This window comes from Triticum urartu, chromosome 1 (genome assembly GCF_003073215.2).
Source record: "Triticum urartu cultivar G1812 chromosome 1, Tu2.1, whole genome shotgun sequence".
NCBI classification, from domain to species: domain Eukaryota; kingdom Viridiplantae; phylum Streptophyta; class Magnoliopsida; order Poales; family Poaceae; genus Triticum; species Triticum urartu.
The window spans coordinates 95,758,840-95,773,689 of NC_053022.1; positions in this window are offsets into that span (position 1 = coordinate 95,758,840).

Sequence of the window (14,850 nt, forward strand, 5' to 3'; positions counted from 1 at the left end):
TCTCTAAATTAAGTAGACAACACCATGAAGAAGAATTACCTAGTAAGTATGAAATTATTGGTCTTTCTTCTATTGCCATACCTCCTAGTGATCCTTTATAACAATATTTGCTAGACCATGAAAATGATATGTTTATGAATGAAAGAAGGGAAATAGATGAAGTATTCTTTAAACGGGAACCTATTTTGAAACACAATTTGCCTGTTGAAATCCTAGGGGATCCTCCTCCACCCAAGGGTGATCCCGTGTTTGAGCTTATACCGTTGCCTGATACTCTTAAATATGTTATCTTGATGAGAAAAAGATATATCCTGTTATTATTAGTGCTAACCTTTCAGAGCATGAGTAAGAGAGATTATTGAAAACTCTGAAGAAGCATCATGCTGCTATTGGGTATACTCTTGATGATCTTAAGGGTATTAGTCCCACTCTATGTCAACATAAAATAAATTTGGAAGAAGATGCTAAACCAGTTCGTGATCATCAACGATGGCTGAATCCTAAAAGGAAATACTAAAGCTCCTTGAGGCAGGTATAATCTATCCCGTTGCTGATAGTCAGTGGGTAAGTAATGTCCATTGTGTCCCTAAGAAGGGAGGTGTTACTGTCATCCCTAATGATAAAGATGAATTGATTCCTTAAAGAATTATTACAGGTTATAGGATGGTAATTGATTTTCACAAATTAAATAAGGCCACTAAGACCCCTTACCTTTTATCGATCAAATGCTAGAAAGATTATCCGAACATACACATTTTTGCTTTCTAGATGGTTATTCTGGTTTCTCTCAAATACCTATGTCAGCCAACGATCAATCAAAGACTACTTTTACTTGCCCTTTTGGTACTTTTGCTTATAGACGTATGCCTTTTGGTTTATGTAATGCACCTGCTACCTTTCAAAGATGCATGATGGCTATATTCTATGACTTTTGTGAAAAGATTTGTGAGGTTTTTATGGACGATTTCTCCGTCTATGGATCTTCTTTTGATGATTGCTTGAGCAACCTTGATCAAGTTTTGCAGAGATGTGAAGAAACTAATCTTATCTTGAATTGGGAAAAGTGCCACTTTATGGTTAATGAAGGTATTGTCTTGGGGCATAAAGTTTCTAAAAGAAGTATTGAAGTTGGTAAACCCAAGGTGGATGCTATCGAAAAGATACCATGCCCCAAGGACATCAAAGGTATAAGAAGTTTCCTTGGTCACGCCGGATTTTATAGGAGCTTTATTAAGGACTTCTCAAAAATGTTTCAGCCTCTGGCTAATTTATTACAAAAAGATATACCATTTGTCTTTGATGATGATTGTGTAGAAGCATTTGAAATACTTAAGAAAGCATTGATCTCTGCACCTATTGTTCAGCCACCTGATTGGAATTTACCCTTTGAAATTATGTGTGATGCTAGTGATTATGTTGTAGGTGTTGTTCTAGGGCAAAGAGTTGATAAGAAATTAAATGTTATTCAATATGCTAGTAAAACCCTAGACAATGCTCAAAGAAATTATGCTATTACTGAAAAAGAATTCTTAGCAATTGTATTTGCTTGTGATAAGTTCAGACCTTATATTGTTGATTCTAAAGTAACTATTCACACTGATCATGCTGCTATTAAATATCTTATGGAAAAGAAAGATGCTTGTAGCGACCCGACCTGAATGGATCAAGTCTCTGTGCTTAAGTGTCATCCCTGGATCGGTATGCTGACACACACAGTACTCAAGGATTTATAACAGAGGTAAATCACATGTATAAGTAACGTAAAATACTATTACCTCAATCCAAAATAGCGGAAGTAACAAGGTTGTGGATTCCCATCAACACCAACGGCAAAGTTGAGTGTAGAAATCGTAACCCTAATGTATCACTTACTCGACGTAAGATAATCCTGCAACATGAGACGTTGCAGCCACAAAGGGTTAGTACATTGAATGTACTGGGAAATTCACACCAGAGGATAATGATGAATAAAGGCTATCACTACATGCATATTTGGCTGGTGGAAAAGCTCTGTGGTTATAATGTTTTTGCGAAAAACCAATTTTTCCCTACTGCAAAGAAATAATTTTATTTAACTATCATGGTGGTTGTTAAACATTGAGAATGGTTGACAGCATTCTCATTCCCAATTAAGTAACATCTTTAAACCCAACAAACTTAATTTAAAGCAACATGATGAGATTCACATGATAATCCTAGTACTAGATACTCAAGATGTCCATAACCGGGGACACGGCTAATCATGATTAGTTTATACACTCTGCGGAGGTTTGCGCACTTTTCCCCACAAGACTCGATCGCCTCCGTTTGGTTTCTCGCACTACATGGTGTTTGAGAAGACGGATGACCGAGACATAGTCTTTCAGAAGCGCTAGCACCTTACGATGGATAGACTGTTACACCTACTTTCCCCTACATCTGCTAGTCTACCCTATAAGAGTTCGCACGACTTAATCAACTATGCTAGAGCCCATAATAGCTTGTGGCTGCACATGGAAGTTTCTAGTATGAAAAATCTCATGATCCCTTTGAGCCTGGGTGGCGGTCCATAAAAAAACAGGCAATCCTGGTCTACCCAAGTGCCTAGACAGGCAATCCTGGAATAACCAGGTGCCTCAATCCACCCAGATGTGTGTTTAAGTTGCCACCTTAAGTAAACCATTAATTAACAATCTCACATCTGTCATGAATACTCTCAAAACCCAATCCACGTCTACGAGCATAGCATGGCACTATAAGCATAACATAATAGTAACTCCCAAGGTTTGAATGCAGGGTAATAGGTTCCTACCTCATCAACTACTTCCCAATACCCACATGTTATCAATCCTACTCATGCAATGTTTGAGGTTGAAACTAATGCATAAAAACTGGGTATGAAAGGAATATGATCAAAGTGTGAACTTGCCTGCAATGTTGATGAAGATGATTCACACTCATAACTCTTGATAGTTCTACTCGTCACACTCCGGTCAATCTATCGTAAGCAAGCAATAGTAACCACACATAAGCAATCACTCAAAGATCGAAGAGAACAAATAAAAAAATTCGGAAAATGTCAAAACTAAGCAAATAACTCTTGCAACATAAAAAAATTTCTAATAGTACCAAAATTATATGAATTTGGCCTTATTAGAAAGTTGAGGTCAAGAGCTTCGATTTGCAAAAAGAATCAACTCAAACGGAGCTACGAAACTCAAGTTATGATCAAACGAAGTTTGAATTCAAATCTGATCTAATTCAAATTTTAAAATTTCAGAAACATGTTTGAGTTGGATTACTGGATAGAGGAGATCATAACAAAGAAGTGAGCATTGGTTTCGTCTAATTCCTACTAACGAGCAAAAAGTTATAGTCGTTTGAAAACCAGGGGCTGATCTGCAAAAAAATATTCATAGATGGGTCCCTGGCCGAAATTAAATAGAAAAAGAAAAATCTATCGAGCGAACGCTCGCTACAGAACCTAAACTGACGAAAACCATTCGCTAAGGAGATCGAAACAATGAACGTTCGCAAAATAACTGGATATAAAAAACGGGTTTTATGGAAAACCAGAGAAACAAGAAAACCGATCTAGGGTTTGGTTATACCGGTTCACAGAAAAGATCGGCGGGTCGGTGGAGCAGTTCGGGCGAACCGGGGCGGCGGAGGTCCAGCGAGTCGCGTCTCCGGCGGCGGCGGGCGAAGTGGCTCCGGCAACGGCGGGGCGCGTCGGCGGCGGCGGAGTAGCTGGGGTGGGCGGCGTGGTGGTGAAGTGGTGGTGGCTGCGGTGGTCGGGGAGGTGCGGGCGACGGCGAGTAAGCTCGGCGGCGGTGTCGGAAGGCGAGGCGGCGGTGCGGCGCGGTTCCGGCGAGATGCGGGGAAGGAGGGAGAGGCGGGGCCCGGGATTTAAGGGAGGAGGGGCAAGGCGGCACGGAAGGGGCAACGGAGAGGCGGCGGAGGGAGTCCCGCACGGACACGGGCGGCGGCGGCGGGTTCCGTGCTGGTGGTGGACTCCGCCGGAGTCGAGGACGGGCGCGGGAGCACTGGGCCATGGCGTGGCTCGGGTGCTGGGCCGGCCCAGTCCGCGAGGGGAATTATTTTGTTTTTTAAAAACATTTTCCAGACAATTGAAATAATAAAACAAATTAAATGAAAAAATATATAGGCATATAATATATCAAAATTTTCAGAAAAAGATTTCCTACAACGTGAACATTTTTGTAGCATCAAATAAAATACACACAATTTCTAATAACTCAAACAGTGCTCCTGCTCTAATAAAATCCAATAAAAACCATTTTAAAAACTACCAAAATTAATTCAAATTTATTTCTCTCCAATTTTCTGATGTAGGGAATCATGTTACCCTATTTTCCATAAATTTTATTTTTGGAGAAAAATAATTTGAATAAAACTCAGATAACTCCAAATTGAAAATAAATTCAAAATAACTTTGAATTTAATTCTTTGAAACTCCCAACTCATATTTCATAAGTTTTGAAGAAGTCATTTTATCTTCGCTCGTGAAAATCATTGAGTTGCATAAAGTTTCAGAATTGGAAATATTTTCCAATGAAATTCAAATATTTTCAACACCCCTTGTCATTTAAATAAATGGAAGAATTCATGTCATCTTCTCTCCAGGGTTTTGTGATGAAAAGAATTTGAATTCACGGAGATCATAAAAGCAAGATGAAAGTTTGGGAAAGTCCTTTTATTCCCTCTCATTTAACTTTCAAAAAAGGTTCGAATTTCACTCAATTTCACTCAATCAATCAAACAGTCAATCAAATCTATCTATTTATTATAACATTCTAAAATTTAGAATTTTGGGATGTTACAATGCTAAACCTAGACTCATTAGATGGGTTCTCTTGCTACAAGAATTTGATTTACATATTGTTGATAGAAAGGGAGCTGAGAACCCCATTGCAGACAACTTGTCTAGGTTAGAAAATGTGCTTGATGACCCACTACCTATTGATGATAGATTTCCTGATGAGCAATTAAATGTCATAAATCCTTCTCATACTGCTGCATGGTATGCTGATTATGCTAATTACATTGTTGCCAAATTCATACCACCTAGTTTCACATACCAGCAAAATAAAACGTTCTTCTATGATTTGAGGCACTGATTTTGGGATGACCCACATCTTTATAAAGAAGGAGTAGATGGTATTATTAGACGTTGTGTACCTGAGCATGAACAGGAACAGATCCTATGCAAGTGTCACTTCGAGGCTTACGGATGACACCATGCTGGAGATAGAACTGCACACAAGGTATTACAATCCGGTTTTTATTGGCCTACTCTCTTCAAGGATGCCCGTAAGTTTGTCTTATCTTGTGATGAATGTCAAAGAATTGGTAATATTAGTAGACGTCAAGAAATGCCTATGAACTATTCACTCGTTATTGAACCATTTGATGTTTGGGGCTTTGACTATATGGGACCTTTTCCTGCCTCTAATGGATATACACATATTGTAGTTGTAGTTGATTATGTTACTAAGTGGGTAGAAGCTATTCCAACTAGTAGTGCTGATCATAACACTTCTATTAAAATGTTTAAAGAAGTTATTTTTCAAAGATTTGGAGTTACTAGATATTTAATGACTGATGGTGGTTCACATTTTATTCATGGTGCTTTCCGTAAAATGCTTGCTAAGTATGATGTTAATCATAGAATTGCATCCCCTTATCACCCTCAGTCTAGTGGTCGAGTAGAATTGAGTAATAGAGAGCTCAAATTAATTTTGCAAAAGACTGTCAATAGGTCTAGAAAGAATTGGTCCAAGAAACTTGATGATGCATTATGGTCCTATAGAACTGCATATAAAAACCCTATGGGTATGTCTCCGTATAAAATGGTTTATGGAAAAGCATGTCACTTACCTCTCGAACTAGAACACAAGGCATATTGGGCTATTAAAGAGCTCAATTATGATTTTAAACTTGCCGGTGAGAAGAGGTTATTTGATGTTATCTCACTCGATGAATGGAGAGCCCAAGCCTACGAAAACGCCAAGTTGTTTAAAGAAAAAGTTAAAAGATGGCATGATAAAAGGATACAAAAGTGTGAGTTTAATGTAGGTGATTATGTATTGCTATACAACTCTCGTTTAAGATTTTTTGCAGGAAAACTTCTCTCTAAATGGGAAGGTCCTTACGTTATCGAGGAGGTCTATCGTTCCGGTGCCATAAAAATCAACAACTTCGAAGGCACAAATCCGAAGGTGGTGAACGGTCAAAGAATCAAACATTATATCTCAGGTAATACCATAAATGTTGAAACCAATGTTATTGAAACTGTAACCCCGGAGGAATACATAAGGGGCACTTTCCGGAATGTTTCAAACTCCGAAAAGGAATAGGTATGTGGTACGGTAAGTAAACTGACTCCAAAACCGTTTTTAAGGCAATATTTCTCCGTTTTGGAATATTTAGAAAAATAGAAAAATAAGAAGCAGTCCAGGAAGGACACGAGGCCTCCACGAGGGTGGAGGGCGCGCCCTACCCTACTGGGCGCGCCCCTACCTCGTGGGCACCTCGTGCGCTCTCCGGACTCCGTTTCCTTACAGAACATGTATTTTGGTCGGTAAAAATTCATTATATAATCCCCCGGAGGTTTTGACCACCGTATCACGCAAAAATCTCTTGTTCTTGTTTTGAGCTGTTTTCTGCCAAGGTTGTCAAAGCTAAGCATCATGTCGTCTCCCTCCTCCTCCAACAATGAGGGCAACGACGCTTGGCTAATGAAGATAGAGCCGAAGAGAGAAGAACCCATGGAGTTCAACAAGGATGAAGGAATCAAGAAGGCCACGGAGGACGAAGTTCCAGCAACAGAAGACATCCTTCAACTTGATCACAATCTTCTTACCCCAACTGAGATCGAAGCTTTCAAGATGATTGAGCTAGCTCGTATACAAAACAAGTATCTCACACATGAAAATATTTTGTTGAAGGAGCATATTATCGCACTCAAGGGCATTATCCGCAAGTTGGAAGACCTCCTACGCTCAATGTGCGACTACCCATCATCACCACCATATTCTTCACCAACAAAGGAGACATAATCACATGGGTATGGGCATTCCCCTTGGCAACTGCCAAGCTTGGGGAGTGCACCGGTATCGTATCACCATCACTTTTATCTTTACCGTTTTTCTTAGTTCGATCCTTTTGGTAATATCTTGATCTAGTAGAATAAAGTTTATGGCATGATCAAGTTTTGAGTTTTTCTTTATGATCCCTTTATGTAATCGAGTCCGTGAGCTATATATAATAAATATTAGTGTTGAGTCAAGGGCTTGATTATTTTGCCATGATCCTAAGTGAATAAAAGAAAAGATAAATAAATAAAAAAGGAAACAAAGAGATCATATGGATCTTATGGAGAGTAATGAGCTCACATAGAAAATGTATGATGAATAAAAGGTGTTGAGAGTTGACAAACATAGTTTTGGTCATCGTTGCAATTTATAGGAAGTAATAAAGAAAGAGAGGTCTTCACATATAAATATACTATCTTGGACATCTTTTATGATTGTGAGCACTCATTAAAATATGACATGCTAAAGAGTTGATGTTGTACAAGGAAGACAACGTAATGGGTTATGTTTTCTTACATCTGAGATAAATTATATTGTCATGGATCATTCAACATGGTTGAGCTTGCCTTTCCCCCTCATGCTAGCCAAATTCATCGCACCAAGTAGAGATACTAGTTGTGCTTCCAAATACCCTTAAACCAGTTTTGCCATGAGAGTCCACCATACCTACCTATGGATTGAGTAAGATCCTCCAAGTAAGTTGTCATCGGTGCAAGAAATAAAAATTGCTCTCTAAATATGTATGACTTATTAGTGTGGGAGAAAATAAGCTTTATACGATCGTGTGATATGGAAGAAATAAAAGCGATAGACTGCATAATAAAGGTCCATATCACAAGTGGCAATATAAAGCGATGTTCTTTCGCATTAAGATTTTGTGCATCCAACCATAAAAGCGCATGACAACCTTTGCTTCCCTCTGCGAAGGGCCTATCTTTTACTTTTATCTCCTACCTTGCATAAAAGTCATGGTGATCTTCACCCTTCCTTTTTACATTTTATCCTTTGGCAAGCACAATATGTTGGAAAGATCCTGGTATATATGGCTAATTGGATGTGAGTTTTCATGAACTATTATTGTTGACATTACCCTTGAGGTAAAACGTTGGGAGGCAAAACTATAAGCCCCTATCTTTCTCTGTGTCCGATTAAAACTCCATACCCATAAGTATTGCGTGAGTGTCAGCAAAGACTATATGATAGTTGAGTATGTGGACTTGCTGAAAAGCTCTTATATATTGACTCTTTCCTATGTTATGCTAAATTGCAATTGCTCCAATGACTGAGATTATAGTCTGTTAGTTTTCAATGAAGTTTACGATTCATACTTGAAATTGTGATTGAATTATTACTCCAGCATAAGAAATCATATGACAAGAATTATGTAAGTTGTTGTTCTAAGAATGATCATGATGCCCTCATGTCCATATTTTACTTTTATCAACACCTCTATCTCTAAACATGTGGCATATTTTTCAATTTTGGCTTTCGCTTGAGGACAAGCGAGGTCTAAGCTTGGGGGAGTTGATACGTCCATTTTGCATCATGCTTTTATATCAATATTTATTGCATTATGGGCTGTTATTACACATTATGTCACAATACTTATGCCTATTCTCTCTTATTTTACAAGGTTTACATAAAGTGGGAGAATGCCGGTAGATGGGACTCTGGGTTGGAAAAGGAGCAAATATTAGAGACCTATTCTGCACAACTCCAAAAGTCCTGAAACTTCACGGAAGACGTTTTCAGAATATATAAAAAATACTGAGCGCAAGAAGTTCACCAGGGGGGCCACACCCTGCCCATGAGGGTGGGGGCGCGCCCTACCCCCTGGGTATACCCCCTACCTCGTGGGCCCCCTAGTGGCCCTCCGATGGCCATCTTCTACTATATGGAGTATTTCGATGAGGAAAAAATCATAAGCCATCTCCTCGGACGAAACTCCGCCGCCACGAGGCGGAACCTTGGCGGAACCAATCTAGGGCTCCGGCAGAGCTATTCTGCTGGGGAAACTTCCCTCCGGGAGGGGGAAATCATCGCCATCATCATCACCAAAGCTCCTCTCATCGGGAGAGGGCAATCTCCATCAACATCTTCACCAGCACCATCTCCTCTCGAAACCCTAGTTCATCTCTTGTATATAATTCTTGTTTGCAAGTCCGGGATTGGTACTAGTAGGTTGCTAGTAGTGTTAATTACTCCTTGTAGTTGATGCTAGTTGGTTTATTGGGTGGAAGATCATATGTTTAGATCCTATATGCATATTAATACCCCTCTAATTATGAACATGATTATGCTTTATGAGTAGTTATGTTTGCTCCTGAGGACATGGGAGAAGTCTTGCTATTAGTAGTCATGTGAATTTGGTATTCATTCGATATTTTGATGAGATGTATGTTGTCTCTCCTCTAGTGGTGTTATGTGAACGTCGACTACATAACACTTCACCATTATTTGTGCCTAGAGGAAGGCATTGGGAAGTAATAAGTAGATGATGGTTGCTAGAGTGACAGAAGCTTAAACCCTAGTTTATGCGTTGCTTCGTAAGGGGCTGATTTGGATCCATATGTTTCATGCTATGGTTAGGTTTACCTTAATAGTTTTGTTGTAGTTGCGGATGCTTGCAATAGAGGTTAATCATAAGTGGGATGCTTGTCCAAGGACAGTACCCAAGCACCGGTCCACCCACATACCAAATTATCAAAGTACTGAATGTGAATCATATGAACGTGATGAAAACTAGCTTGACTATATTCCCATGTGTCCTCGGGAGCGCTTTTCTCTATATAAGAGTTTGTCCAGTCTTGTCCTTTGCTACAAAAAGTATTGGGCCACCTTGCTGCACTTTATTTACTTTTGTCACTTGTTGCTCGTTACAAATTATCCTATCACAAAACTATCTGTTACCAGTTATTTCAGTACTTGCAGAGAATACCTTGCTGGAAACCGCTTATCATTTCCTTCTGCTCCTCGTTGGGTTCGACACTCTAACTTATCGAAAGGACTACAATAGTTCCCCTATACTTGTGGGTCATCATACATGTCCGTGGGAGAATCCCTTGGTTCTCATAGTCTGCATTCATTTGCAGAGTTCTTACAACGTCATATCAATTCTCCCGAAGCCAGTTCCTGTCTGACCAGCAGACGGAAGCCTTTGCAAGTTATGAAGCCATTCAGTCTGAACTTCATGGCGACAGAAAAGTCAGCAAGAAAGGGCGGCAGACAGCGCCGTGGGGACACAGCCAAGGACCAGATCTCTTTGAACTATACAAGTCAGATCCTGAAGAGACCCATGGGGAACGCAAGAATCGAATCCAATGGTTTTCAAAGATATTGGGCAGAGGAATGGTTCAAGTACAAATTTGCCACTCCCGAATATGCTGAAAAGAATGCCATCAAGGGCCCCTGGGGAGATATTGTATACAAAGGTCTTCAGCCCAAGTCCAAGTACGAAGCCACAGCTCAAGGTTTCTATCCTTGCATGGTCCGAGGACCACAACCTGAAAATGCCAACCCATCCAGTTTGCTATGGTGTCGTGAAGACAATCTCTTCAAGCGCAACTTCTAGTTTGCCAAAGAGTCTGCCAAGAAGAACAAGAAGGACCTTGGACTCGACTTTAACCCCGGTCCATCTGCTCCTCGGGCTGATGGCACTCGTGATGCTGAACCCGATATCATCGGGCCTTTCTACAACCTCGACGGTCTCCTCACTCACATTGTTGTTCAGGGGGCAGCCGTGGAGCACTCTGATAATGACACTGACACTGATGAAGCGCCAGCTCCACCTAAGCAACAAAAGCAGAAGAAACCAAAGGCTTTAAAACTCTCTGCTGCACCTAAAGCTTCGCATGTGAAGCCACTGGCCACTGCACCACCTGAAGCAAGTGTGCAATCTGAAGATCTTTCTCACATCTCCAAGAAGACCGAGAAGTCTTCAAAGCAGATGAAGCTCATCCAGCGCTCTGGGCAAGAACTGACCCAAGCTGATATCTTGCGGAATGAAGAAGCAACCATTGATCTGTCCCGCGACGACGATCTTGGTGATGATGCTCTTGAGATGCTCATAAAGACCAAGGAGGTGGCGGAGATCTTCAATGATCCGCCCCTGTTTGATGTGAATATCTTGAACAACTTCATTGATGAATGGTTTGAAAACCCCAACATCAACATCGATGACCTTGAGCTTCCAATTGGCATCAGTGTTTCTTTCCACAGTGCCATTTCTACTGAGCTGGCTCTGGCTCAGAAGATAGTTGAACTGAAGAACAAGATTGATCATGAGAAAGCTCAGTTCAAGAGGAACATGGCCAATCTCAGCATGGCGGATGTTCAAAGCTTCAAGCAGTTGCTGCATGAGCACAAGGAGTAGTTTCACCAGAAACACGAGGAAGCTAAAGGTTCCAGAGAGAGAATGAAATACTTTGATGAGAAGAGTGTGCAAGCGCACAATGAGGCTGAGAAGCGCAAGTCATTGGGGCGCCCTGGCATCGACCCCGGAATGGCTGCCAAGAAGAAGAAGAAGTCTGCTGTAGGGCGCACTAAAGAAGTAAGGCAGGAAGCACCTAGCATTGTCTTCCCTGCCAGCATGGCAGGCTCGAAGCCTGAGGTCCCCACAGCTGCTTCAAAACTGAAGAAGACAAGGGCAGCTGAGGCCGAAGCTAGAAAGCGCAAGAACAAAAATGCCACTGATGATACCCCACATCCCAAGAAGTGGAAGACGAAGTCCTCGAAAAAGGATCGGGCTACTCCCACAGAGCCCCTCCTTGTCGAACCCATCTCAGTTGTTCGTCCTACATCCAACAACCAAGAACGTCAGCTAGTACTTCATGAGCCTGCTTCCACAGAGGCTCTTGAAGATGAAGACATTCCAGCTGCTGATCCCATCACAGCTGAAGACATTGGTCATCATGACAATGTAGATGATGATGAAGTCCTTCCTCAGATCGAGCGCCAACCAGTATCATCGCCTATTCTCACGAATAGCGAACTTCTCAGCATTGGTCGTCCATTGACGCCAATTGCTCAGGATGTATCATGGGCTGATCACACCCAAGACACACCAAGCCAAGACACACCCAGTACTCCCCCTCCTCAAGTTACCACTCCAGTACTTGACGATGACAATTACATGGTGAAGACCACCCCATCTCCAAAGGCGTCGCCTGCATTGCGCAGGCTTAGCAAAGGCCCTAGGCCACAGGTCGCCATGCCGAGTGTTCCAGAAGGAGAAGTGCAAAACAACTCAATGGCACGACAAGTGTTTCCTGATGCCACTCCAACTATGAACGTCTCTGAGTTTGAAGCCAAAGCTGCTGAAGACATTCCGGCTGCATCAGCCGATGACCAAGAAGAACCCCATCACGAAGAAGAGCGTGTTGCCACACCCCCTATCAACCCAGAAGTTGTTCTCGAGGAGAACGAGTTTGTGCCCGACCCTCCAGCTACTCAAGTGGAGGTTGAAATGTCATGGATGAAGCTAATGTGGCACCTGAAGTGAATACGGTGCCTAAAGCCAATGTTGCACCTGAAGAAAATCTGCAGCTTGAAGTCAATGCCTCTGCTCCTGTACCACCTCCAAGACCTCACACCATTGAGCAATCATACGAACATGGTCAGCTTGTCACCGTTTGTTGGCCCATTCTGGTTCCTCCGCCTGCTCCCGGACCACAGTTTGCCTATCATCTGGAGCACAGGCCTCAGTTCTAGAAGCCAAAGCCCAGGCTGTGAAGGTTTCCAGGTACTGCGACTTCGCCAAGATCATTCAATGTGAATGGCTTCAAAGCACACACCACCTTCTTTGATAGTGCCAAGAACCCATATTCGCAGCCAAGGAGTTCATCAGATCGGTTCTGGAGCTATCAACAACGCAGTTATTATTCTTGTGTCTTATACAATCAAGGGCGCATTTTTCCTCATATGCGTCTAGACTGCGAAGCCATCTCTAGCCTGCCCTACTTGGAAGAAGAACTAGACTACTTCAAAGATGCTGGTCTTCTGTAGTTTGTGACCGACAAAGAAAATTGGAATGAGGAGCTTCTGCTACAATTCTATGCCACTCTTCACATTCGCAGCTACAATTCTATGCCACTCTTCACTCCAAAGCCGAAGATAAAATTGAGCTTACTGCCCTGCCCACTCCAGGTGAATACTATGAACCTGGTTGTCAGCTACACAGGTATGCTTTGGAGAGAATATTCCAGAAGCCTGAGCCGAACATGAGCCAAATGTTGAGTATGATGAAGCCACTGCCACAAGATGTTGAATATCCAAAGGAATTCTTTGTTGACGACCTGGAGTATCTGCCTCAAACCATCTATCATATCGCAAGGCAAACTCTCTGGCCTGTCAAAGGACATTCTGCTACAGCGAAGCTTGAAGGAGCCATGAAGACATTGGTTTTCTATCTCTCAAATGGCATCAGCTTCAATGCTCAGGATTTCTTCATCAGGCAACTTGCTGCATCTGGCTCTGATTTGTTTGGTCTGGAATTTTATGCTCCATGGGTAATGCACCTCATTAAGCTTCACTCTACTATCAACTATCAGCCCTCTGCGCGCAACCACCTTATCTTCTTTCCCAAGGTTGATATGTCTATAGAAGCCATCTACCCTGAACCTGCCAAGGAGTCTATATATCTTCACAATGCAGATCACCAAAGCTTCACTCAACCCATTGAAGGAGTTCTTGCTGCCACTCGTGTTTATCCCTTGGCTAGTAACACTCATGCACCTCGTCATGCAAACACTAAAGCCACTGAAAGCACCATGGCTCAAAGGCCTCGGAAGCACTCTCGCGCTGTCAATGACCGAGAGCTTCTCGTGGCATTGCATCAGAAACAGGACAAGCATCATGACTGGCTCAAGCGTCAGAGGCAGAGCCTCTTGGTGGATGTTAATCGAATTCGCAATCTAACCACCAAGAATGCCTTTGTCACACATGAAACCTGTCGGCGGTCATGGAAGAGTCTGACATTGCTAAGCTTTGAAAATGATCTTCAACATGATGGCTTCACAGAGCGATTCAAATTTGATTCTACTCCTCCCAGGAACAATCTCTTGCATCGGACTCCCTCACTCGAAGACTCTGAGTACTCCTCCTCAGCGGCAACTGTCGATGCCAGAGTCATCGATGACAAAGATGATGCTACTTCACCAACTACAACTTCGCCTCGAATCGACACTGCACCAAGTTCTTCTGCACCACCGGACTATGACGTCGACCTTGAAACTTCACCTGCTCATGGGAACGAGTAGAGCTCTATGTCTTCAAACCTTTTTGTTCCTTACTGACAAAATGGGGAGAAGCATTTGAGTTGATAGTCTTCAAGCGGGTCATTATTGGGTGGTTGCTATACTTATTGCCAAGTGTTTACAACTCTCGCTTTTGATACTTTGGTTCTTTGAGTTGTAACAGTTAAACTTGATGGTCGTCTGCTAGCTTTTTCTGTTAACTATGTTGTGCAATGATAAATTCCTCAGAAAGTCATTCCGCAGACGTCCATTTTTCATTGTGCATGTCATTATATTCATTATATTCGTTCATGCATGATGAGTTATCTTCATAAGTTAAAAGGGGATCTCCACAAGTAAAACCTTCCGTGCGCATTTGCATTCAAACGCAAGCTATTTATATGCACATCTTCAGGGGGAGCCTTCTGCTACTTATGAAGACAATACATTATCCTTACAATTTCACATACTTTTGTCCCCGTTGAAAACTTCAACCAGTTTGTCATCAATCGCCAAAGAGG